This window comes from Bos grunniens, chromosome 4 (assembly GCF_055505025.1).
Source record: "Bos grunniens cultivar Pamir isolate PY7600 chromosome 4, Bosgru_T2T1.0, whole genome shotgun sequence".
In the NCBI taxonomy this organism is placed as follows: Eukaryota; Metazoa; Chordata; class Mammalia; order Artiodactyla; family Bovidae; genus Bos; species Bos grunniens.
The window spans coordinates 79,871,384-79,896,542 of record NC_141168.1 but is presented as its reverse complement, the minus strand read 5'-3'; the positions used below and the strand labels follow the sequence as shown (position 1 = coordinate 79,896,542).

The 25,159-nt window shown below is 35.5% G+C and overlaps 1 protein-coding gene and 1 long non-coding RNA gene across 52 annotated transcripts in view; one reads left to right on the top strand and one right to left on the bottom strand.

The window, feature by feature from the left end:
* The window catches only part of LOC147374434 (uncharacterized), a 288,128-nt gene extending 264,665 nt beyond the window's left edge, over positions 1–23,463 (top strand). For both annotated transcript variants that reach the window (XR_015163241.1, XR_015163243.1), the window contains one exon: positions 19,980–23,463. This is a non-coding gene — a long non-coding RNA (uncharacterized LOC147374434). The remainder of the gene's footprint in view (positions 1–19,979) is intronic.
* The window catches only part of LOC147374431 (platelet glycoprotein 4), a 381,790-nt gene that overhangs the window by 42,490 nt on the left and 314,141 nt on the right, over positions 1–25,159 (bottom strand). For 12 of the 50 annotated variants that reach the window (XM_086398505.1, XM_086398515.1, XM_086398540.1 and 9 more), the window contains exon 1: positions 1,280–1,385. The exons of 7 other annotated variants lie outside the window; for them this stretch is intronic. The gene's annotated coding sequence lies outside the window, so the exon portion shown is untranslated. Of the gene's footprint in view, positions 1–1,279; positions 1,386–9,434; positions 9,639–16,415; positions 16,710–17,215; positions 17,320–17,967; positions 18,060–25,159 lie in introns of those variants that run through there. 31 more of the 50 variants (XM_086398539.1, XM_086398506.1, XM_086398545.1 and 28 more) reach the window with 9 other exon arrangements.

Genomic DNA, 25,159 nt, shown 5'->3' with positions numbered 1-25,159 from the left:
TTTGCCTATAGTGTTGCAACTATAACTCCCAAGATAAATTCCAAAATTTTCAGTGCATTCTGTCTAGTACCTCTCTAGTTATATTTTATTCCTCTCAGTTTACTTCTATCTGATATTTGTGTATTTAATTTATTGTTCTGGTCTTGTAATGATTCTGGTAAATGAAACAAATTTCTGTGTATTTTTTTTCTCTCATGAAATCCAGTGGACCACTGGACTCTCTATGTAACAAAAGTTTTGAAAAAAATTATTTTGGTTATTTTTTGATTGAATATTAAGAGCACTGTTTTTTCTTAACTAATTTAAAACTACACACTAAAGAACTGAAAAGTGCATGCAAAGATTTTAAAAACATTTTTCAATATGTTACTTGATGATTCTAGAAACTGTTTGAAATTTACTTTAGAGAATTTATGCCATTTACAGTTATGTATGAGTTCACTTACTATAATTAATTTATAACTTTTAATTTCTCCAGAATGATTTGTAATTTATTATTATCATTCAAGAAAATAATTTGTTGGTATTTGTAATAAGTTTCCTAAAAACACAAAAACTTCAATTAAAAAAATTATATTACCAAATTTTATATAATTTATACAGTTATATAAATAAAAATCATTTGGAATTAATATAATTTACCATTCCCAGCAGCAAGTAAAATTCAGTGAGAATGAATTTTTTAAAAATGCTGAAGAGGAATATACCCAAAATATACACTGCTGTTAACCATGTAGACAAAGTCAGGTTCACCAAAATATTGTGACATTAAAAACTAGAAGATTGAATAAATCAAAGGCTCTCTAAAATAGTAAGTACTGAAGAATTGCATATTAGAAAGCATGTTGGCATAAGAGTGTCAAGTGAATTTTAAGAACTAATCTTACTAAACTGATTGTTATTTATGTTGATTTTCATTCATAATTTAAATTAAAAACCATGCATAAATACCCTGAGTAGACAATAAAAGTTCTAAAGTAACAAAATTGGATAGTACATCATTTTAACAAAAGCTGTTTATGCATAAACATAAGGTTTTAAACATCAAGAAGCAACATGATACTGATTATTGGACAAAGTTTTAGTATTTCTTAAACATAAAAGGTAAGGTTGATAACTTTGGAAACAGCACAAACCTAGCTTTTAGGAAAAGCCTAATGATTTCAAAAAACAGTTCCTGCTTACTGCTGCTGTTCTATAACTTTAAGGGTGTGTATATAGTAGTGTCATCTCCTGTCATTTAGGAGACAGAAATTTAAAAAAAATCAGTATGACTTACCTTTAAAAAGACTAAGAAGTATTTTCCGATCAAATGTTCCAACATTTGAACAGTCAGTTCTTAGTAGGACCAAATGGTGTCCTGCAGAAAACCCTACACCGAAATCCTCATTAGAAAAAGTGTGTGAGTTTAAATATGCTTTAAGAAAAAAAAAAAGAGAGAAAGGCAACGTCAGTCAGATCCCAGTGAGTGGTTTGTTCCAAAAGGAGTTTAAAAAAAAAAAAGGAAACTGCACACTTCCCACTTAGATTGTGTGCGAGGGGTGTGATAGATCTTAAGGGTCTGTTTTTATATTATCGTGTGGACCTAGTACCTATATCTGAGATCCTCTGCTGTCTTTTTTTTTTTTTTTTTTCTTTTGGCCATTTTCCCATCCAAGTAAGTCAGAGGCCAGAGACAAAAGGAGCTAACTTGCTGAGCAGCCTTTCATATACTCTTTTATTATATTAATACAGTCATTATTCCAGATGATAAAATGGGCTCGGGGATGGAAAATGTAAATTGGGAAGAATTACCGGACTCACTTTCCTGCTTGAAACACCTATTTCAGGAAGTTTAAATAAAATGTACTTTCTATGCATCATTTATCCAAAGTGTGTCAAGCCTAATGATTTTGAAAACAGTTGGACTTTGTCAATTAACAGGGATGACAAACAGACTTTAAAAAAGGAAATAGCCTACTGTTCTAACTGGAGGGTCTTCACTATTTATTATTTTCTGTTAGTCTTACAGAAATTTCATGAGCAGAGCAAAAATCCTTCTATGAAAACCAAGAAGTTGTATTTCTCTTAGATCTCTTTAGATAAAAAGACAATTTTAAATAATATTTAAATAAAATTTCATATTAAAAGCCATCCTAAATAGTAAAAGTATATAATGAAGTTACTTTTAAAAGAAGGCATTATTTTAAAATTTCGTCAAAAAAGAAGGCCTTAAACTTCTGGGGAGAAAAGACCCGCATGTTAAAATCCCATTCTTAGAAAGAAATTCTCAGAATCCTATAGGGAAAATAAAAATCTTCAGGTTAAACTGTTATCTGTCAGACAGACCAGATGAATAAATGCCTCTAACTCAGCGTTGAAAGACAGCAGCATAACAATAACAGGCAGAAATACATTTACTTCATTAGATCATGTTTAAGCCAGTGCTCGCTGGGCTGTTTGTGGTGTTGTGTCTAGGCATGTGTTGTATTCTTTCATTTGCTAGCTGTACAATACAACTGGAAAGGAACCCAAAGCAATGTTTTACCTTGAGCATTGCTTTCTTTTTCCAGGATATTTTTATAGACAAATTTATTTAAAAATTAATGTTATAGAGGTCTTTCGTTATATTGGGATTTTGTTTTTCCAAGTATCACTTAATTAGGATAAAGTAGAAATGGCCTTGTGTAATCTCATTATGATTTATGCTTTTCATTTAAAAAGAATAAAGATTTTAGATAATTTAAAAAGATGATTCCCTTATCGCTGTGACATTTTATCTTTGTTATACTATGAAAAAGGTAATATAAAGGCTAGTTTAATAATTATTTTGATTATGAATATCTATTTTATTGTATTTAAGCTGCTTTGATAACATTTCCTTCTCAGCCTTAATTCTCACAAATATACACAAGTACACATGTACACAAATACCCTCCAATGTGACAATTCAGAAATAGCCCACCAACACAGAAGTTCAGATGCTATTTTAAACAGCCTATCTTAAATGCACTGAAAGGATAATTAAATTATATAAAAAATGAACATTGTTAGAGTTAGATATTTCAGAAAAAATACCTGTAAAATTGATACCTAAGCTGACACTGAATTTACTTGAATTACTATTTAATCAGTAGTCTAATGACATCTAAATTCTTTGTCTTTGGAGAGGAAAATGTCACACTTTCCCATGAGCAGCCCAAAGGATCAAATTTGCATTCCCAGAGGCAGCTGTTAACTGTTTTAATACTGTGCACAACTGTTCCTGATACAGGAAGACACAGGAAACCCAGAGCCAAGTAAAATCTGTAATCATATGTCTGTATTTTGAGCAAAATGTTCACCTTGAACAACAAGGCAGAAAACTGCTACACCCATTTCTCAGTAATGCATGCTGGGGTTTTCATTTTTACAAGATTATGTATATGCAATAATTTTAAGGGGTATTTTTATACGAGCGTATACCTTACCTTCTCTAAGTCCACTAGAACACTAGACAGATGTAGCAGAATGAAAGCTCAAACTGTCGGTATGCCAAGTCAGCTTAGACACAGTGCTTTGCAAACTTTTTACCTGGAAGATCACTTAGAATTTGGAATCAGACAGACTACAGTGACTTGCGATGTACTACCACTAGCTATATTGACTGGGGATTAGGAGTTAACTAACAATTTATTCTTACTTTCTTAATCAAAAAATGGAGAAAACTAAGAGATCATAATACGGACTAACTGAGATGGACTGTGTGCAGCACTTGACAGCCGCCTGACTGTGAGGCAACGAAGTGCTTCCCTTCTCCTCAAGTCATCGTCCCTTTCTCCCTTCTGCTCTGATTACTGGAGATCACACAGCACCATCAGACAAGCATTTGACTTTTTTTTTTTTTGGTCCTTTCTCTGCATTTGCTAGAATGTTGACTCCATGGAATGAGAGACCCTCGTCTGTTTATTGCACTGCTGAAGCCCCAGGAGCACAGAGCAGGCTCATAGCTGGTAATCGGTTGAATGACTAGACACACATGATTGTCATAACCACAATAATATTTTTGAAAGAAATGAGAATGGCCAGAAATAAGAGGTTATTATATATTTGTTCATACCACAGATATACAGTGCTTTGAGATGAAGGGCATGTGCTATGGAAGTAAATGGACCTAACTCAGAATTTGGAATTCATCCCTTCCTACAGTGTGTGACTTGTTACTACTACTTTACCTAAGTCATAGTGGAAATAGCTCCCTCTCAGAATTGTTGCAAAGGTGAGAGTAGTAATGTGACGAACTCAGTGCAGTTCTTGACATATATAGTATTTGTTTGATAAATAATTGGTATGGTGATCATTTTCTATTAAGCAAATTTTTATTTTAGGGAATTCATTAAGGTAATATGGACAAGTAAAAAATATTGAATATTATAAAAAGGTATAAAATGAGAAGTCTCATTCAAGCATCAATTTTATTCCTCAGAAGTGACCAATGTTAGGTATGTCACTACCACCTAGGAATTTTATAAATTTTAAACTTATATATATATATATATATATAAACTTATATGTATACACTTCTGTATGTTATAAACTTATAAGTATAAACACACAGCATACAGTCATCATTTTACTGATTTCCTAAGTATAAACTTAAAAGTTTATAACACACACATACACACACACACACATATGGACTAAACCATATATACTGAATCACACTTTCTACAACTTGTCTCTTTAATAGGGACTTGGAGATCTTTTCATATCATTGATAGTGTTAACTCTCTTTTTTCTTTCTCAATTATTGAAAAAATAGTCCTAAAAATGTACCATTGTCTTTTAAATGACCAATATCATATGTAATAGAACTTTCGATTTTTCTTTTTCCATTCTGTTACACCTTTCTTCCCTGGTGGCTCAGAGTAAAGAATCTGCCTGCCAATGTAGGAGACATAGGAGACACGGATTCAATCCCTGTGTCAGGAAGGTCCCCTGGAGGGGGAAATAGCAACCCAATCCAGTGTTCTTGCATGGAGAATCCCATGGACAGAAGCGCCTGGCAGGCTACAGTCCATGGGGTCTCAAAGAGTTGGACATGACTGAACATACACATGTGATGGAAGAACCTAAACAAACTTTTGGCTAACCAAATTGTTCTTTGATCTTACAAAAGCAATGCTAAAAATGTATGTACATATATAATTTTGTTTACTGTGCTAGGACACTAATAAAGGGCAGAAAGTGAAATTTCTGGGTGAGAAGTATGTACTTGTTTTGGCAAGGGGAGTTTTACCAAATTTCTGTTCATACATGTATACAACAATATGTGAAAAGGCCCATCTTCATACATCGGTCACACTGCTGCTACTGCTAAGTCACTTCAGTCGTGTCTGACTCTGTGCGACCCCATAGACGGCAGCCCACCAGGCTCCCCCATCCCTGGGATTCTCCAGGCAAGAACACTGGAGTGGGTTGCCATTTCCCTCTCAAATGCATGAAAGTGAAAAGTGAAAGTGAAGTCGCTCAGTCGTGCCTGACTCTTAGCGACCCCATGGACTGCAGCCCACCAGGCTCCTCCGTCTATGGGATTTTCCAGGCAAGAGTACTGGAGTGGGGTGCCATTGCCTTCTCCGTCGGTCACACTGGCTCATAGTAAACTTTCTTTATAATAAGTACTTATTTTATTGCTAAATATTTGAGTGAAGTTTCACCAATTGTCTAAAGCATACTAGCATTTATATTTTTAAACATTTGTGATAGCTTTTCCTTATTAGCTAGTAAGGAAATAACCAGTCTTCTGACATTTGACAATTTTTTTTTTAAGTTTTTTGACTAAACTTTATTGAATTTTTAAATTACTGAAAATTTCCATTTTTATGCCGTTAACTTTCACAGTAATTCCCTTTTAAGTATTATGTCATGCTTTGAAATGCTTTCTCCAAAAATAGGAAAAATAATGGACTTTATTCTAGCATTTCTATGGTTTCAAAAATCCTTTAGAACATATTTCTAGATTAGCTGATTCATGGCATGTAACACTTGTGAAGTAAAAGAGGAAGAGTGAAGTACATTGAGTAACTATAAATATTGCAACATATCTGAGAGGCATACAATGGATGCATAGCAGAAGAGGAATTGCATGGCATGGCCCAAGTTCTGACCACAGCTCTGTTAATAACAACAATAATAGGTTTTGTGAATGAGCAGCCCACAGTCATATTTCTCATTTCCTTTCTTGTCAAAGAGAGTAACTCCAGAACCTACCTACAGCCTCAAGCTGACAAGTCATACGGCAGATTTGTAAAGCTTTATACAGGTTCTATGTAGTAGATAAAAACTTTTAACTGACCCTCTTTTTTTTTTAACAGTTCAGCAAATGAAAAGAATTTTAGTATCATGTGTGTTACAATTCTAGATTATATGGTTAAGCAAAGACTTATAAATTATGATGATATGCAATAACAGAGTTAACATGTATTGAGGGCTTATCTGCCAGTTGTTGAAATAAGTGTCTCATATAAGTTATCTTATTGACCTATGATACAACCTTGCTATGTTTTTAGACAACTAGTTGAGGTCACACAGCTACTATATGCCATAATAATTAAAACCCATATAGACTGACTAAAGCGCCTATAGTCTTTTCTGAAAGAAAAATGTGTGTGTGTGTGTGTGTATATATGAGTTCTTGATCAATACCTAATTTGCATATTCTTTTCAGCACATTTGTTCAAGCTGAATAACAATTTTAAATAGCTAATATAAAAAAATGATATCTAAGTACAATAAATAAGGAGTGAACAGTGAAAGTATTCTGTAATTAACAGTTAACAGAATTATTTTGAAATTAACTCAAAAAATAAAATTCATTCTGAAGACCTATAACACATAATACTGCACAGATACACTGTAAAGTATCTTAAAACTTTAGTTACCAGTGTAAAACCATAAGGCAAAATTTGATTTATCACTTTAATCCTTGGGATAGCTAACCATGGAGATTTACACACACACATATTTATGTACATGTATAGCACCACATGGTTATGTGTGCTACACAAATAGATATCTATTTTGCCAATTGCTGCCCTGGTCATTATGGAAGTATTAAACCAATGACAGGTTCTATCTGTTTTATACGATGAGGTGGGGCTTCACATACAGGAATGAAATACGTATGTTCATAATTTAAAGAGACTATTACATGCATAAGACATAGACATGATAATGCCAGTGAAAGCTTAAGAGATTAAAATGGAAGTTTTTAATATCACATTTAAAGGAAAATTTCAAAGGACAACATTAAGGATAATGTGGAATATCTGGGTCATTAAAGTTTAGACTTAAGCTACATCATCTGATGAATCAAAGCACACGATCAAAGTATTGACAAACCTACTGCATTCATGATGTAAATTTTCCCCTATGTTTCCTAGAAGCCATGGTAGGAGCCGTGTATAAAGAGAGAACACCTCTCTATATCTGGATAGTTCTCATATGGGCAGGGCCATATAAATATGTAAATTCCACAGGCCTAAAAATGTTGGCAGATCTAATCTTTATTTGAACTGTTTGCAAAGCTGACTTAACTCTCTGAGGAAGTGGAGAAATGTCAACATTTAAACAATACTAAGAAACTTAAAGTGTTAAGATTTGCATAGTTGTCAGTACAATTTGTGTTCACACAGTGGAAGGGAAATAATTAGGAGGGAACAGCAGAAATCTTCAAGTAAGAGGATAGCTTGGCCTCAAAACTTGGTGTTATGAAATAGTAGGGGGAAAAAATCAATAATCAATAACAAAATATAGTATTTAGTTAAACAGTGTCAGATTGAAAAAATTATATGAGCAATTAATTTGTAATTTCAAGTGGCAGAAATACTAAATTCTTTGAATTAAGGGTACAACAAAGTTTTCTTTTGAGAAATGTCTTCTACATTATAAATAGTCCCTGTAGGATCTTAAAAAGAAAATAAAATAATTTTAAGAAGAGTTAGAGAATCAATTTACATATTCACAGTGGCTGATGGCTTGATCAAAATGATATGCTTTAAAATGCTAAAGGGTTTTTTTCACTCTTTTTAACTACCAGCAGAAAAAAAAAAGTTGAAGAGCCATGATGAATGTTTAAAACCAGGAAAGAAATTAGATGGATAATGAGAACAGTAATTTTGTTCCATTTACTAAAAACGAGACAACCATACTCTAGTCCGTCTTTTTAACAATTTTGTTAATGTCTGTGCCAACTGATAATCTGTTAAATTTGGAGATATACAACACTTGGGTGTCAGACTCCTGAAAGAGTTAAACTCATACATGAATACACTTATGCGCACACACGCACACACACATTTTCCAGGGACAGGGAAGCATAATCAAATTCCTTCTTAAAGCTGAGAAAATACTTTCTAAGAAGCATGTCATATAATAATAATTTTAGAAATCACCACATAGAAAATAGTACATTCCTAATGCCTTTGTTTTTCTGTTCGCTTGAAATGGAAAAGTTTGACCCTTCTGCCCTGACACTTCGAAAAAACATTTAGTACAAACCTTGCATTCAAGTGGCACAGCAGTATTAAACAGTCTATCAAACCCTAAAGTGAAAGTGTTAGTCACTCAGTCATGTCTAACTCTTTGTGACCCCTAGACTGTAGCCTGCCAGACTCCTCCACCATGGGATACTCCAGGCAAGAATACTGAAGTGGGTGGCCATTCCCTTCTCCAGGGGATTTTCCCAACCCAGGTCTCCAGAATAGCAGGCAGATTCTTTACCATTTGAGCCACCAGGGGAGCCCATCACAGTCAAATCAAATCATCATTTTCCCAGATTTGTTCTCAGAGACTTAAGGAGAAGATCTGCTTGTGGTAAAGCCTGAGTTTTCTGTCTTTCAAGAGACCAAAGAGTTTGGATTAGAGTGCTACTTCTCAAATAAACTTCTTCGGAGAACTTGAAATGTATTAAGATTTTGAAGAATCCATAAGTATTCAAAGTTGGAACATCTTACTCTAATAGTATTATTCATTTTGAACAAAGCTTCGTATAATAGTTTGTAAAAACAAACCAATTCCTGTAACATACATGCACACCCAAATATAGAGTGTATATCTATCTAATATATGTAATAAAACTTCTGGAAGCAAATATTTTCCTGGAAATGTTATAAATCATTTAAAATTATTTCTATATATTTTATTTTCATGACTGTATTCTGTAAATTATAAACATGAAAACCTAAACATAATAAAAATGGAAGACTAGTACTGTTTAATGCATAAGGTAAATTTCATAAAAATCCAGAATTCTAAATTAGCAGAACCCTGCAATTGTCCTGCATGTTTCTCTGTGACACATTTGATTAGCTGCTTAAATGAAGCAAATGACAACTAGTCAGGGATACAGTAACACTTTCCCCTTAGTATCTGCACAAAATTTAATAAATTTTAAGTAAAAGAGAAGTTCAACTTACCTATTAAACTTCATTTTAGCACTCACGTGTGAGTAACCACATTAAAGTTTGCTTCACATTAAGGGGCATTGACGATGGCTTGGATAAAGGAATTTACCTTAGGTTAAGTAGAAACAAATCTTCCAGTTCTTAAGTAGGTTTAGGTAACATCAGCCTTGTCTTTATGAAAGTGTCTGTCATCCTCAGTGTTCTCCAAAAGGCAACCAAGGACTCAAATCGTGCATCCTCTTAACAGATTCCCGAACGTCACTTTGTTAGGAGGTTGTGATTTAAGTAAACAGCAAGTTACGGAATCTGAATTGCTGTGGAATGTCACCCTCAAATGACTCTACTGGCCCTGCTAGTTCTGCACTGCTTGGTACATGTAGCCTCAGAGATTGTTCTAACAACTCTTTTCCTGGCTTTCAGGGCATTCAGTCGTGGTATTTAGTAAGCAAACTCTGCTACTCCACAATGCCTCCTGTTCATGGATAAAGATAAAAATGTGAATCGAGATCCTATCCCAGTGTGTTTCATTGTATTCTGTAATATTCCTTTTGTTAATGGCACACAAAAAAATTCCTGTTCAGAGTGAATACACTGGGATTATCATTGTTTTCCAATCTGTGTTACAAGGTTTGGAGCACCGTCCTTCAAGTAGTCTAAGGACTAAAAACACCTTCTGGACAGGTTCCAAGACTGCTGCAGGCCTGTTTTTCCTCTCATTTTCTGCAACCCCTCAGGGAAAACTGGATAATCACAGTAGGTTGTAGAAAAGAGGACTACATTAAAAGTAATATTTGGAGGTGAAATAAGCCCATGGAAACCATACCATTTCATGCAACTCAAAATTAAAAACCACTAAATATTTCCCATGTTATAAAGAAACCTGTCCCCAAATACTATTTTTATAAGTTTCAGGATAGACTTCTCTCTTCCCAGTTTTCATTGTTTCCCTTTTTTTCTTCCTTGGTTACCTTGCGTTTACCTATCCTAGTTGATTTTTATTTGACATCTCATTTTTTATCTAATAGTTTTGCAAAATTCAGTGGGGTTTTATGTATATAAATTTGGAATTGCATGCAAATTAACTTACTGCAATTATAAAATCACAGCTATTCCTAAATTACCAGAAACCATAAATTCATTTGGCCCTTCACACCTTTTATTGATATGTTCACGTTACCCACTTAACTGGTAGTTTTGTTGTGAAAAACATCCACCCTCCAGTGGTAGTTCAGTACACAATCACAGATTTCCATCTATTACCAAAAACATTTTGGTTATAACTGAACCATATTCTGCCATTTATTTTTTAAATCTCATACTCCCATCTTGTTGGAGTAGGAAATGGCAACCCACTCCAGTTTTCCTGCCTGGGAAATTCCATGGACAGAGGAGCCTGGCGGGCTACAGTCCATGGGGTTGCAAAGACACAATTGTGCACACACACCTTACCATCCTGTATAGTAGAAAACATTTAAATTCTTTATGCTAGGAAACTAAAACCAAATAAAGATTGAACTAAATTTGTGCTATTTACTGAAATTTCTCTGGCTCATTTACCATGTCACGTAGGTTAGGGGAAAAAAATACTGTAGTGATTTTCTTTTTAAGTCTTTTGGTGCAAACTAATTACAGGGAAACCTTTTCTTTTTATGATAAACTATTCCACCATTGAAAATGTCATCCTTTCAGACAATCTTCATCCAATATTAGGTGACTAAAATTAAAATTGAAAATAGACAACATAGTTTTTTTAAATTCCAATGCATATGTGTTGAGATATGTTTCAGGGAACTGGCTTCAGTTTTTAAAGATGAAACATAATGAATAAATATAACTAAATTCAGCCTTTTTGATTAAATCATAACCTTTAAGGGACATTTCCACATGTTTAAGAATTTCCCAGAGGAAAGGAAGATCATAATGTTTCTTCAAGAACTTATCCTAGCCTAACAGATCATTAGTATATCCTATGTAGTTAGAAGTAACTTGTGTTGCAGAAACCATGAGCAACTGACTTCGCTTTCAGAGATGACTCACAACACTGAGTACAGAAGAAAAGATTCAAAAGTTTATTACCGTGGTACTAACATGATATTTCCATGGAGTCGCAAAGAGTTGGACATGACTGAGTGACTGAACTGAACATGATATTGCCTCTAAAAATGTCAATGTTCTATTTAATATTTTTTTTATTAAATCCCTATTTAATTGTTGTAAGTTAAAATGTTATAAGAACTTCAGTGTTATAAAAACATACATCTCCTCAGGACTCACAAAAGCTTTGCTCTTTTGTTCAGTGTGGGTGGGAATGATCTTTTCACTATTATCTCTCCCCATCTTCATATTTATTTGTAATAAGTAAACATGTACGAATGCTGCCAGGAACCATCTTAGAACTTCAAGGAAACTAGGGTGAAAGCCAACGCCCAAATAACAGGCAAGAGCAGATAAGTTCAGAAGAACAAACAGTTTGATCTAACTGTGCCTACAGAGTGCTAACTCTGAAGTTTTTCAGTTAAGTGAGTGAGTGAAGTTGCTCAGTCATGTCCGACTCTTTGCGACCCTGTGGACTCTAGCCCACCAGGCTCCTCCATCCATGGAATTCTCCAGGCAACAGTACTGGAGTGGGTTGCCATTTCCTTCTCCAGGGGATCTTCCCAACCAAGGGATCGAACCCAGGTCTCCCACACTGCAGGCAGAAACTTTAACCTCTGAGCCACCAGGGAAGCCCAGATTATAGGCCCCAAATCCCTAAATTGATACAATGGTTTGAGTTGAAAACACTCAAACTCATATCCTGAGATTCTATGTAAAATGTGAACTGTAGATCACACACATTTTAAATAACTAAACATCTAACCAAATTTCTCGCTCGTTAACTATCATCAAGAAATGTGATTTAATCAATAGGTCCCTTAAAAAAAAGGAAATAAACAGTCCCTACAACATGGTTTTGTATACCATGTGCAACAAGCAGAGGTCTTAATATTAAGCACATACAAAAAGCCACGTGACTCTATTTATTCATCTTTATATCTCCAGAATGCTCTAGTGTCGTACTCATACAAAGTATAACAAAAAAGCTCAGTTCATTATATACTCATTTATGACTTCCAAGGGAGAAGGTCACAGTGGAACTCTCCATAATATATTCACTGAGAACTGTGTTGGGAATATCTACTTTCATATGCCAGATTTTAAAATAGTTCCTGACACATAATAGGCATTCAGATATTCATCAAATAAAGGCCGAAAAACCTATACTACAAGTATCACAACATACATTAAAGAGACATGGGTATGTTAAATACTTTGGCAGAAGAATATATTTACTTTTCCAAGCTATCCAACATAGAATTTAAAAGGACTGGTTATTTGAATTATTAAACAGTCTGGTTCCTCCACACTGAAAAATATTTATTCTCAAGGAGGGCTTCTATTGTTCCACAGATATGTATTGAGTAGCTACAGTACGAGGACAAATGACTTACCACTACACGATAAGCTTTTCTCAAATATTATAAATGGTCAGGTGGACCAATTATGTTTATATTTTCATTTCCAGGAATAGACATATTGATTAAAGATTTCAAAAATTTATGAAAATAATTCAATCATAGGCCAAAAATAATGGTTAAATATAGATCATTCCTTGTATTGGGTTTTTTGCCCATCAAAAATTCTAAGTCTCCTGAATATTATACTCTACCATCTAATTGTACATGCCAATCTACTATCTCTTTATAAGCTAACGTGTGATCCCTTGCTAATAGTTTGATCCCTTTGGGTTATTTAGTGCATTTGTACTGGACTGCTCACTTATTTTGTTAAAAAATAGGCCTTTATCCAGTTGCACAAATGCACCTCTGTTGAAGGTGCCATGGTAGCCCAGTCATTGGACCCTTAAACAAGGGCCCCTGAGAATTGGCTTTTCTGTTCTGATGGCAGTTAATTTAATGCAAATAGCCCACTTTTTGTCTTCCTACTTGTTTCCATCTGTGAGATGAGATATATCATCATATCATTACCATGGGCACTACCCAGGTAAACTGACATACTAGAGGGGTCAAAAATTTTATCAGTTGCACAATTCTGTAGAAATGATGTGTAAAGAAAAGTTGAAAGTAGCAAATGCATCCTTATCGCATAAAAACCTAAGTCACACTGACTCTTTCATTCTCAAGAGAATTTTTAATATGACAAACTCTTATTAAATATCAAAACAAAATGCATAAATGCCAAAACCCAGGAGAAAAGGACAGTAACTAAAACCTTATAGGACTCTAGGCTCAGGAAAGGCTGCTGGGTCCACCTGTGCTGTTGGCTGTGATAAACATGAGAGTCGAAATCAGTAAGGAGATAAGATAAATACAATTCCCACATATGAAGAGGTACCGAGGAGATTGCTGTTCTTGAACAACAATGTAAAAAACTGATAAACTGAAAGATACTATTAAAATCTCAAACCATGCCTTGAATCAAAGGAGGCAAAGAGTTGAAAATATACTACAAAGAGCAAATACTTAGACTGACGATGAGATTACATTCCCCAGTCTTTTCCGTTATTGGAAAAATGTGCTTTTCAAGTAAATTAATTTTCTAATATATTTGTGTATACAAATTACAAATATAAGATTTTAAAGAGAAATAATGTGGTAAATAATTTTAAAGAAATATATGTTAAAAGGGGGTTTATAATGTAAAATATCATTGAAATACACTACATATACATGTATGGATAAATTTATGGATTTATAAATATTAATAGAAGTCATTTGTAGAGCCTTTTTATTATCACATAGATGATACACCATACTAGCCCAACTTTCCCATGCTTCTAATTTAGTGCAAATCTTAATGTATGTATAATCAAATTTAGGCAATGGGATAATAACCAGGTGACATAACACATTTCAAGTAACTAAAATTACATAGTGAGCTTAAGCTTAATTTTCTTGTATTTGCTAACTATTATAAGTTATTCTTTTCAAAATTTGGTAAACTGTAGTATTATTTAGCTTGATTGTGTGACTAATAAACAGTCATGTGATGGAAAGGCTGATCGGAATATTCATACTAGAAAAATATGCAGATTTGGCAAAATGCCAGGTAAGTTAGTTTTGCGTTCACTGATAAGTTGGGTTGCTATAGCAAGCCCATAGTCACCAGGTTTCTAAGCAACCTAAGACTCCACAGACTTGAGATACTTAGGAGTCCACTGATCTTTCATCATCCTTAAGGGAAAAATCTGAGAAACTGTGGTACCAATCTCAGTGGAAGTTTCCCCAGTTATCCAGTAGAGCAGTGACCCTTATACAACATCCCCTGTAGTGATAGATTTAATTTATTAAATAATGATGTTCATACTAGAGAATTAATTGATTACCCAAAGTGTAAAGTGGATGAAATTAGGAATGGGAAATGATCAATACCTAGTTTGTTGTGGGCAAACAAATGTGTGTTGAATGAATAAACAAGATTCAACACATAATCCAACTCTCCAAAGTGATTTACATAATGCTGGCATTCATAAAGTCCTTAACTTTATATATATATATATATATATAATCTGTTTAGTAGCATTACTATAAGGCATGCCTCTCAGTTTTTTTGTTTTATAATCATTTACATTTAGGTAACACACATAATTGTAAGTCTGCAATTATTTGTGAGTTTAATTCAAAATATGGATTGTCTGGAATACTTATGTAACAATATTAACTACCAAAATGTCAGTTAGAATTGTATGTGTCTAAGATGCAAGCAAAGTTGTGAATTAGCCCTTGAATAAGCTTTTATTAACATTTCTGCTGTCTTGACACAGTACTCACTGAGGCAAACCACTGCATCTAATTTTAATTTACAGTTTTCAGCTCTTTAAGATAATCACAATGAAATAAAATTAAGGTAAGCCTTACAAAACACTGTATAATAATATAGGCTGAAATAAATGTCATTAATAGAAATGATTATATGTGACCAATAAAATGATTAAGTGTGGAATCTGTAAAATTTTACATAATTCTTATACCTGGTTTTCTCTGCCTCCCATTGTCATTTTATGTAGCTTGTTCTTGCCATGAAAAACCTCGTGACAATGATTTGCAAAGAGAAAATTGGCTTTAATTTAATGGCAAATTTTATAATGTTACTGCTTGTATCCTGCTAGCTATTGCATTAAAGATTCAGTAGCCCAAGTCAGGTGTACAGTATGATGACTGAGTTTCCCTACCTTGAGGATAAAATAAAATTCCAAAGTCACCTGTCTAGCAAGTCACAGTAACCCCTAATGGACTAGATCCATTCCAGGAATGTCTCGGTACAAAGTGCCTGTGACCTCTACTGGTTCTCTTTGCTAACCCATGGACTGCAGCACACCAGGCTTCCCTGTCCATGGACGATGATAGATTCTTCTTGCTCCAAGACTGGAAAGAACAACTGCTCTGCCTTACAATCTTAATATGAGAGTCCCAAACATATACAATAACACTCATTATAATTGCCTCTTCAGGTAAAAGTGGCCGTCTGTAATTTAAGTCTTCCTGGGCATGTATTTTCTTTAGAATAAAAGATAGTTTTTGATCTTTTAATATATTGCTCTACTAAGATATTCCTCTATTGTAGCATGTATACAAGCACAGGTGTGCTGGAAGGTTTAGACAATTTCAAATATTTTTGAATGTCCTCTTATCATCTAATATTTAGTTATTACTGACAACATCATAGCAAAATTACAAAACCTGACCAACTCCTTCTGTTTCCTTTTAGACACAATTTCTTATCTAAAAGCTTGGGACAGGCTTTCTTAATGTCTATACTATCTCATATACTCTATTCATTAGGAGAAGAGAAAAAATGCACGTACAACTTAAACTGGACAAGAACAATGCAAAAATCAGATCAAAGTAAGAGACTTTAGTATTACAGGCACTGGTTTTGAGTCCTACTTTGTTAGGTTAGATAACTTCACAGTGATAATATAGGTGTAATTACCAGTTGGAAGTCCGATGAAAAAGTGCAAGGCCACCAGTGTCAACGCACTTTCAGAATGCTGGTTGGAGGACAACGAAATTAACACTGATGACTCTTGTTGTGTCTGCCTCAAGTGCTGGGTCAAATCACCGCTGTACATCCGTCAGCCCCACCTCCAAGTATCCAAGAATGGCTGTGGAATTTTGATTGACACTCCAGTGAGGCAGTGGGATTCCTAAACCAAAGTAAACCCTGCAGCTTGTGTTTGCCAAGCTCTCTAGCTTGAAAATGAGCTTCTCTTCTCCTGGTTCTTTCCTTAAAAAAGAAACAATTACTCTGTGATGCTTAAAGGAACACAGAAGCAACTCCCTCTCCAGAGATATCCCTACTTATTTTCTTATAGCAATTCCCTTGACTGTTTTCATCCTTTGTCTTTGTGTAGGACTTTATAGTCTTCCTAGGAACCACATAACAACATTGCACACTGGCCTTCAGGATAAGAAACAAGGCATCAGTGAATGCGGAAAGCTGGAGATGATAGCAGCATTGGGCAGGGTTTTGCAAAATGGACAAGCTCAAGTTTATGCTAGTTACGACATTCTTTTGCCATGTAAGATTAGCAATGTTTGCTGACTATGCTATTATATATGCAACTCATAAGAAGAAACTAAGATAAATATATTCTAAAAGCAAATCAAGCCATTACAGTATATGCTAAATTAGACAAAAATATGTGATTTTCCTGATAGTACTTAAGGCATTAATTCTCTAAGGATTAATGTTGATGACATGTAGCCTCATACACACACCCACACACATACTTAATGAAAATCTGTTATGTGTCCACTGTGTTCTTAGAATCCTGTCATCAAGAAGAAGAAAGCCTGATCCTTCCAGTGAGATTTTCTGGAATGTACTTCAAAACCTTGAAAATAAAATGCAATGATGGAGTATTGAATACTTTTAGTCTAAGTGGACAGCTAACCTAGTTGAGAATATTCATTCTAGAACTGTTTACTTAGCATGTAATCAAAATATGTATTTTAGTTGCCTTTTCTCCTAAACTCTGGAAATTTTCACAATAAATATAACAGAGAGGTTTTCACTGGTGAAATTAATGGTTTCAAAGATTTATGAACTGACCAGAAAAATTACTGGCTAACTCTCTATCCTTATATCACAGGCTATAAGAACCCACCAAGTTTATTGCCTAGCTCTTGATTTCAGGGCATTCCTGGCTGCCTGAGTGGGATTGGACAGTTAGCTGAATTCTATAGTTAGCATGCTGTGTGTGCCCCCGATGAAACTTCCAGGCAAGAACTATTGGGACACTTAGAAGGACAGAGAGTGGGTACTTCACAAATCCCATGGAGCAGGCTGGGGAAACTTGCTATTTAACTGCTTCTTTACTGCTTCTGTTAGAAGCCAGTACTGAGAGGGCTTTCTTTGTACCTGTTTTGAGAAAGATCTGTAGCTCTCCCCACTGTTATTTATTGAAAGCTACCAACATGTACCAAGATAACCCAGTAACAATGTGTGCCCAAATTGGCTTGGATAGGTTAGCAACACTTACCTTAAGGAGCTCATCTTCTAGAGATGTAGCTTAGACACAGAGGACAGTTACACATGAAGATTCTAGAGTAGACAACCACAAGGCTCTGGGCTCACGGGACATCCACATTTACTCATTTATAAATAGCTGTGACTCTTAGTTCAAAGACCTTTCACCCACTTCCATGTATGACACACTTTTTCTCTCTTGCTCGTGACTTTTTATTACAAAATGTGAAGAAATTTTAAGAGTCATCTAATCTTGGTCATTTAACAGATAAAGTTTCAGGGATCTGAGGAAATGCTCGTCTTACATTGCCCTAAGAGCAGTTAAAAAAACAAAGCCCCTCAGCTAAAATATTGCTCTCTTTTTCTCCTGATGTTTCTTTTTGTTTATTTTTATTTTGTATATTTCACCTCTTTTCACATATCTTCTCCCAGGATCTGGCCTGATATTTGCTAGTGTATTACTTTAATATTTTTTGTATGTCATTATACTTTCAGAAGTGCTAGTCAATTTAATATTAATTTCCTGGGTAATTGGAATAGTTTACACCTCTTTGATTCCCAAATACTGTACCCTGTTACTAGAGTGAGGTTAGTTTTTTTTCTAAATTATTCTGGTTCCAGTGCTCTTGCCTTTTTAAATTTTATTTTATTTTAAATATGCTTTTTAAATTATCTAAATTAAATTATTAAATATAAAAACAGAATACTATTTATTCCTCCTTATAAGGACAACTTGAAAAATTCTACGAAAGGATAAGGGGGAGGACAAGTATTTGTTGATATATTATTATGGATCAGTTGTCAGGCTAAATACTTCCATGTTATTATTTAAATCTATAGAAAATTCTGTAATTAGGTATGGTTAGCCTACATTCCTACAGAGGAGACAACTGACAGAGAAAATTTTAAAAATTAGATAAATGCTAAGATTTCCAGCATTTTCATGAAATGCATCACCTTAGGTTTATGCATCCAGGTGGCAAGTAATATCAAAGATTAGTCAGAAGACATAAGGATGCATGATCATGAAAGGCAGTTTTTGCCCGTATCTAAATCCTTACCTTGTGTCAGTATAAATCTCTCAGCAGATGCATTGTGCTATGCTACTTTGATGTTTCCAAATTATTTATTATTTTCATATACAAATTATAGTTAAAAACTCATTGGTTCACAGAATTACTTAATTTAAGAAACTATTCCTCCTTGGCACCAGATATTCCTGGGTCCAAAAATTATAAAACTCTAGCTTCATGGAATGGCAGACACATAGAAAAATTATTATGAAATCATACAATAGATGGTCTAATAGAAGGTCTATGGTACTGTGAGAAACCTACAGAGGGGGTAGCTTTCAGAAGGGGAAGCTTCATAGAGAACCTAACATCGTAGCTTCTTCCTCAAGCATGAGTCAGAGACCAGTTACCAAGTACTGACTAACACAAAGAACACGTTGTCTAACATAAAGGCAGAGAGTATTTCTCCATCCTTCGTAAGATATGGCAGTTTCTGCCAGAAGATAGTGACTTCAAGGAAGAAAATATGAAAAGCTGCTGTGGCAACAAACATATAAGATTAAAGAAATTAATTTCAAATTAATTGAGTGTCCACTTTTTCTAGGCACTGTTAGGGAACAATATGTATGTTCACCTTAGAATTTAAAATAAATTTTTATTTAAACTGCCAAAAGTTACAACTTCTATTGCACAAGAACTAAAAATTCTGCTTCAAAACATAAAAATTTTTACTTAATATTGAGAAAAGAAAACCATACTGGATGCCTTTTACAAGTAGTTTGTTATGTTACTATTTGGTACCTGTATAGCTTTTAGAAAGCTAATTTAAATTTATTTAAGTTTGTAAGATATATATATATATATATATATATCTTTGGAAGGATTTCAGTGATTTTTTAAATGAATATTAGACTAAGTATCAAGGGGCAAGTGTTTAAGATACAGATTTCTTGCTGCATAAGGAATATAAATTTTAAAAAATATATTGGTATATTTCTGTGTCTCTTACCAGATCCAAGGGAACATTTCATGAACAGATGGGCACAATAAGCGATAGAAACAGCAAGGATCTAACAGAAGCAGAAGAGATTAAGAAGAGGTGGCAAGAATACACAGAAGAACTGTACAAAAACGTTTCTAATGACCTGGATAATCACAATGGTGTGGTCACTCACCTAGAGCCAGACATCCTAGAGTGTGAAGTTGAGTGGGCCTTAAAAAGAATCACTACAAACAAAGCTAGAGAAGGTGATAGCATTCCAGCTGAACTATTTCAAATCCTAAGGGATGATGCTATTAAAGTGCTGCACTCAATATGCCAGCAAATCTGCAGAACTCAGCAGTGGCCACAGGACTGGAAAAGTTCAGTTTTTATTCCAGTTCCAAAGAAAGGCAATGCCAAAGAATGTTCAAATTACCGTATAATTGCACTCATTTCACATGCTAGCAAGATTATGCTCAAAATCCTTCAAGCTAGGCTTCAGCAGTACATCAATCAAGAACTTCCAGATGTACAAGCTGGGTTTAGAAGAGGCAGAGGAACCAGAAATCAAATTGCCAACATCTGCTGAATCACAGAAAAAGGGAATTCCAAAAAAAAAAATCTGCTTCATTGTGACTAAAGTCTTTGACTGGGTGGACAACAACAAAGTGTGGAAAATTCTTAAAGGGATGGGAATACCTGACCACCTTACCTGCCTCCTGAGAAACCTGTATGCAGGACAAGAAACAACAGTTAGTACTGGACATGGGACAATGAACTGGTTCAAAATTGGGAAAGGAGTACATAAAGGCTGTATATTGTCACCCTGCTTAGTTAACATATATGCACAGTACATCATGAGAAATGCTGGGCTGGATAAATCACAAGCTGGAATCAAGACTGCCAGGAGAATATCAACAACCTCAGATATGCAGATGATACCACTCTAATGGCAGAAAGTGAATAGGAACTAAAGAGCCTCTTGATGAAGGTGAAAAAGGTGAGTGAAAAAGCTGGCTTAAAACTCAACTTTTTAAAAACTAAGATCGTGGCATTTGGTCACATCACATCAAATCGATGAAGAAAAAGTGGAAACAGTGATAGATTTTATTTTCTTGGACTCCAAAATCACTCCAGACGGTGACTGCAGCCATGAAATTAAAAGATGCTTGCTCCTTGGATTAAAAACCTGTGACAAACCTAGACAGTGTATTAAAACACAGGAATATCGCTTTACCAACATAGATCTGTGTAGTCAAAGCTATGGTTTTTTCAATAGTTAGGTATGGATGTGAGAGTTGGACCATAAAGAAGGCTGAGTGCCAACAAATTGATGCTTTCAAACTGTGGTGTTAGAGAAGACTCTTGAGAGTCCCTTGGACTGCAAAGAGATCAACCTGCTGCTGCTGCTAAGTCACTTCAGTTGTGTCCGACTCTGTGCGACCCCATAGATGGCAGCCCACCAGGCTTCCCTGTCCCTGGGATTCTCCAAGCAAGAACACTGGAGTGGGTTGCCATTTCCTTCTCCAATGCATGAAAGTGAAAAGTGAAAGGGAAGTCGCTCAGTCGTGTCCGACTCTTAGCGACCCCATGGACTGCAGCCTACTAGGCTCCTGAGGAGATCAACCTAGTCAATCCTAAAGGGTATCAACCCTGAATATAAATTGGAAGGACTGATGCTAAAGCTGAAGCTCCAGTACTTTGGCCACCTGATACGAAGAGCCAATTCACTGGAAAAACCCCTGATTCTGGGAAGGATTAAGGGCAGGAGGAGAAGGGGATGACAGAGGATAAGATGGTTGGATGGCATCACTGATTCAATGGACATGAGTTTGGGCAAACTCAGGTAGATAGTGAAGGACAAGAAAGCCTGGCATGCTGCAATTCATGGGGTCGCAGAGTCAGACACAACTTAGCAACTGAACAACAACAAATATCTCTTACTACAGGTAAAGCATATCATCTTACTGGGAATGTTAAGGGTTAGAGAAAGCAAACATTTATATTTAAGGCTAAGGAAATAAGAAACCTGAGGTTGTATAAATGCTAACTCATAATAAGAAACAATAATGCAATTGTATTTTTAAAAGGTAATAAACATGGGGAGAATTTATTTCCATTTGAAAGCACAGAGGAAAAATATTTTGAATTAAAACTTTGTTGGCTCAATAATTTTTACCATAAAACATTCTTACAATATGAATAGTCTATATTGTAGCACTATGTCATAGAAGTTGACTTTTTAGAAATATGGATTTTCCTCTAATCTCTTTTGTTCCTCTCACTTTAAAAGTTTTTTCATACTCCAATACAAACAAAACAAAACTGAGCCCAGTATATAAGAGGACCCAGAATATTTAAATTCAAAGTCATATTCAACAGTTTCCTTACTTCATGATTTCTCAGTCTTACTATTCTCATAACACAGCTCCAAGAGAAGGTCCTGGTATGCCTTATTTCCCAAACTTATTTGACCATGTGTCACCCTAGGATATCTTTATTAACATCTACTGGAACAGTGTTTCATAAAGACAGTTAGGGAAGTGCTGAATTAAATTAGAAGGACAATTAACATTTTCTAAGAAAAGGCAAAAGGGAGTATATAGGTGGTATATCTGACTTGAAAGGTTAAGTCTACAAATTATCTTACAATATTTGGTAGGGCTTCCCAAGTGGCACTGGGGGTAAAGAACCTGCCTGCCAATGCAGGAGACATAAGAGACAGGGGTTCAATTCCTGGGTCGGAAAGATTCCCTGAGCAGGAAATGGCAACCCACTCCAGTATTCTTGCCTGAAGAACCCCACGGACAGAGGAGCCTGGCGGGCTACAGTTCATGGGGCCGCCCAGAGTCAGACACTAGTGAAGCGACTTAGCACACGCACATAACCTTTTGTGACCAGTATTTTTTATCTTTGTAAACAGGAAGAATGAAGAAGAGAGGACAGGAAAGACAGAGAGACAGAGAGACTTGAGATAGGGAAAGGGGCAGTCCTTTGGGCTGCAGGAAAAAAGGGAATTCAGACTGCTCTGGGTCTGGCAAGCAAATAAGTTGGTAACTATCGACTTCTTGTGAAGCCCAAATATAGCTATTGTCCACAAAGGGGTTTTATCTTGTAAAAGCTTGCCTGGCTTGATGTCTATTGATCAATTGCCTCTGGCCACACAGGACAGGATCCGTGATGGTTGGTTGGATCTTTTCTTTTTTCATGTGCTCTGGGACACACATTGATAGCCTGGGTTCTGCAGAGGAACTTTGGGACAGAGAGTGAGTGGGTAAGATTGCAGATTGTGGAGACAAGTTGCTGGGTTGATAATATCCCAAATGGTCTTGGACCTATTGCTTGACTTCTCTGTGTTTAAGTTTCCTCCTCTAAAAGATGAGGATGATAACAATATTTATTTCATAATACCATGGAGATCAAGTAAGATGAAATATATGCATTTATTAAAACAACTAGTTGTAATTACTGGTATCATTGATAATGGTAATAAAGATGCTATCTCTGTGAAAAAAGTTTTTCTTCTTCACAATCTCAGGTCATTCATTTTAAAATCTACTTTACTGGTGCCAGCCAGTTATAATGCTTTCTGATCATATTCAATTCTAAGCTGTACTAACCTTTCCAGACCCAGAGGCAGTACGAGGGCAGCACGTTCTTTCTCTGTGTAACCCTCCCTCTGGCCTCTGTCCGGCGGTGTGTCCTGGACTCCTTCCCTCTTCTCTGTTGCTCAACTGAATTTAGGTAATAAGAAGCAGAGTCTTCACAAACTTAGAAAATGAGCTCGTGGTTGCTGGGGGGAAGGGATAGTTAAGGACTTTGGGAAAGTCATGTACACACTGCTGTATTTAAAATGGATAACCAACAAAACCTATTGCATACGCATGAAACTTGTGCTCAATGTTAATTGCCAGCCTGGATGGGAGTGGGGTTAGGGGGAGAATGGATGTGCTCAGCCACTCAGTCATATCTGACTCTTTGTGACCCCCATGGACTGTAGCATGCCAGGCTCCTCTATCCATGGGATTCTCCAGGCAAAAACACTGGAGTGGGTTGCCATTTCCTTCTCCAGGGAGAATGGACACGTGTATATGTATGGCCGAATCCCTTCACTGCTCACCTGAAATTTCACAACATTGTTAATTGGCTATACCCCATTACAAAATGTTTTTGGTGTTGAAAAAAAAAAAAAAAAGCAGAGTCTTGCTCTCCTCTATCCAATAGGTAACTCCCAAAGTCCTTGGAGACAGGGACTGGACTCTTATTACCCTGAAATTTACAGAGCTTCAATGTTTAAAACCACGAATAAACATTCAGGTATATGGGAAACCTTGTAGAATGAGATTACAGGCCAAATAATTATTTAGGTCTAATTGAAAATACCACCTAAATGGTGTCTAATGTCCTGTCGTCCTTTGACTATATACAACCAAAGCTATTTCTGATGAGTACTTTTATATTTTTTAAATATTGAGCTTATTTGAGCAAAAATCATTTTGAATCTGGCAGCATCCAATCCAGCAGATAGAAAGGAGCTCCAAATATTATGTATAAAATAGTAAGTAATGAGACCCTGGGTGTTCATTGGAAGGACTGATGCTGAAGCTGAAACTCCAATACTTTGGCCACCTCATGTGAAGAATTGACTCGTTGGAAAAGACTTTAATTCTTGGAGGGATTGGGGGCAGGAGGAGAAGAGGACGACAGAGGATGAGATGGCTGGATGGCATCACCGACTCAATGGACATGAGACTGAGTGAACTCTGGGAGTTGGTGATGGACAGGGAGGCCTGGCATGCTGTGATTCATGGGGTCACAAAGAGTCAGACACGACTGAGTGACTGAACTGAACTATGCAGCACAGGGAACTCTATACTCAGTTTTCTGTGGTGACCTAAATGGGAAGGGTATCAAAAAAAAGAGGGCATATATGTATACATATGGAGAGTGCTTTTAAAAGTCATTGAACTTATCTCTGGAATCTTATTGGAGGGCAGCAGACAAATTCTTATTGGGTGTTGACTGACTTTTAAAATAATCACATCACCATTTTTTATTCCTTGGAAAACCACTTGGTGTTTAATGTGTGAAATGATAAAACTTATCAGAAGCACAATTTTTAAAAGCCCAAAGTGTGTCATGTAAGACAAATGGCTCACATCAAGGGCACTTACTGCAGGCAAACACCTTTCAAAGGACTCTATATGGAT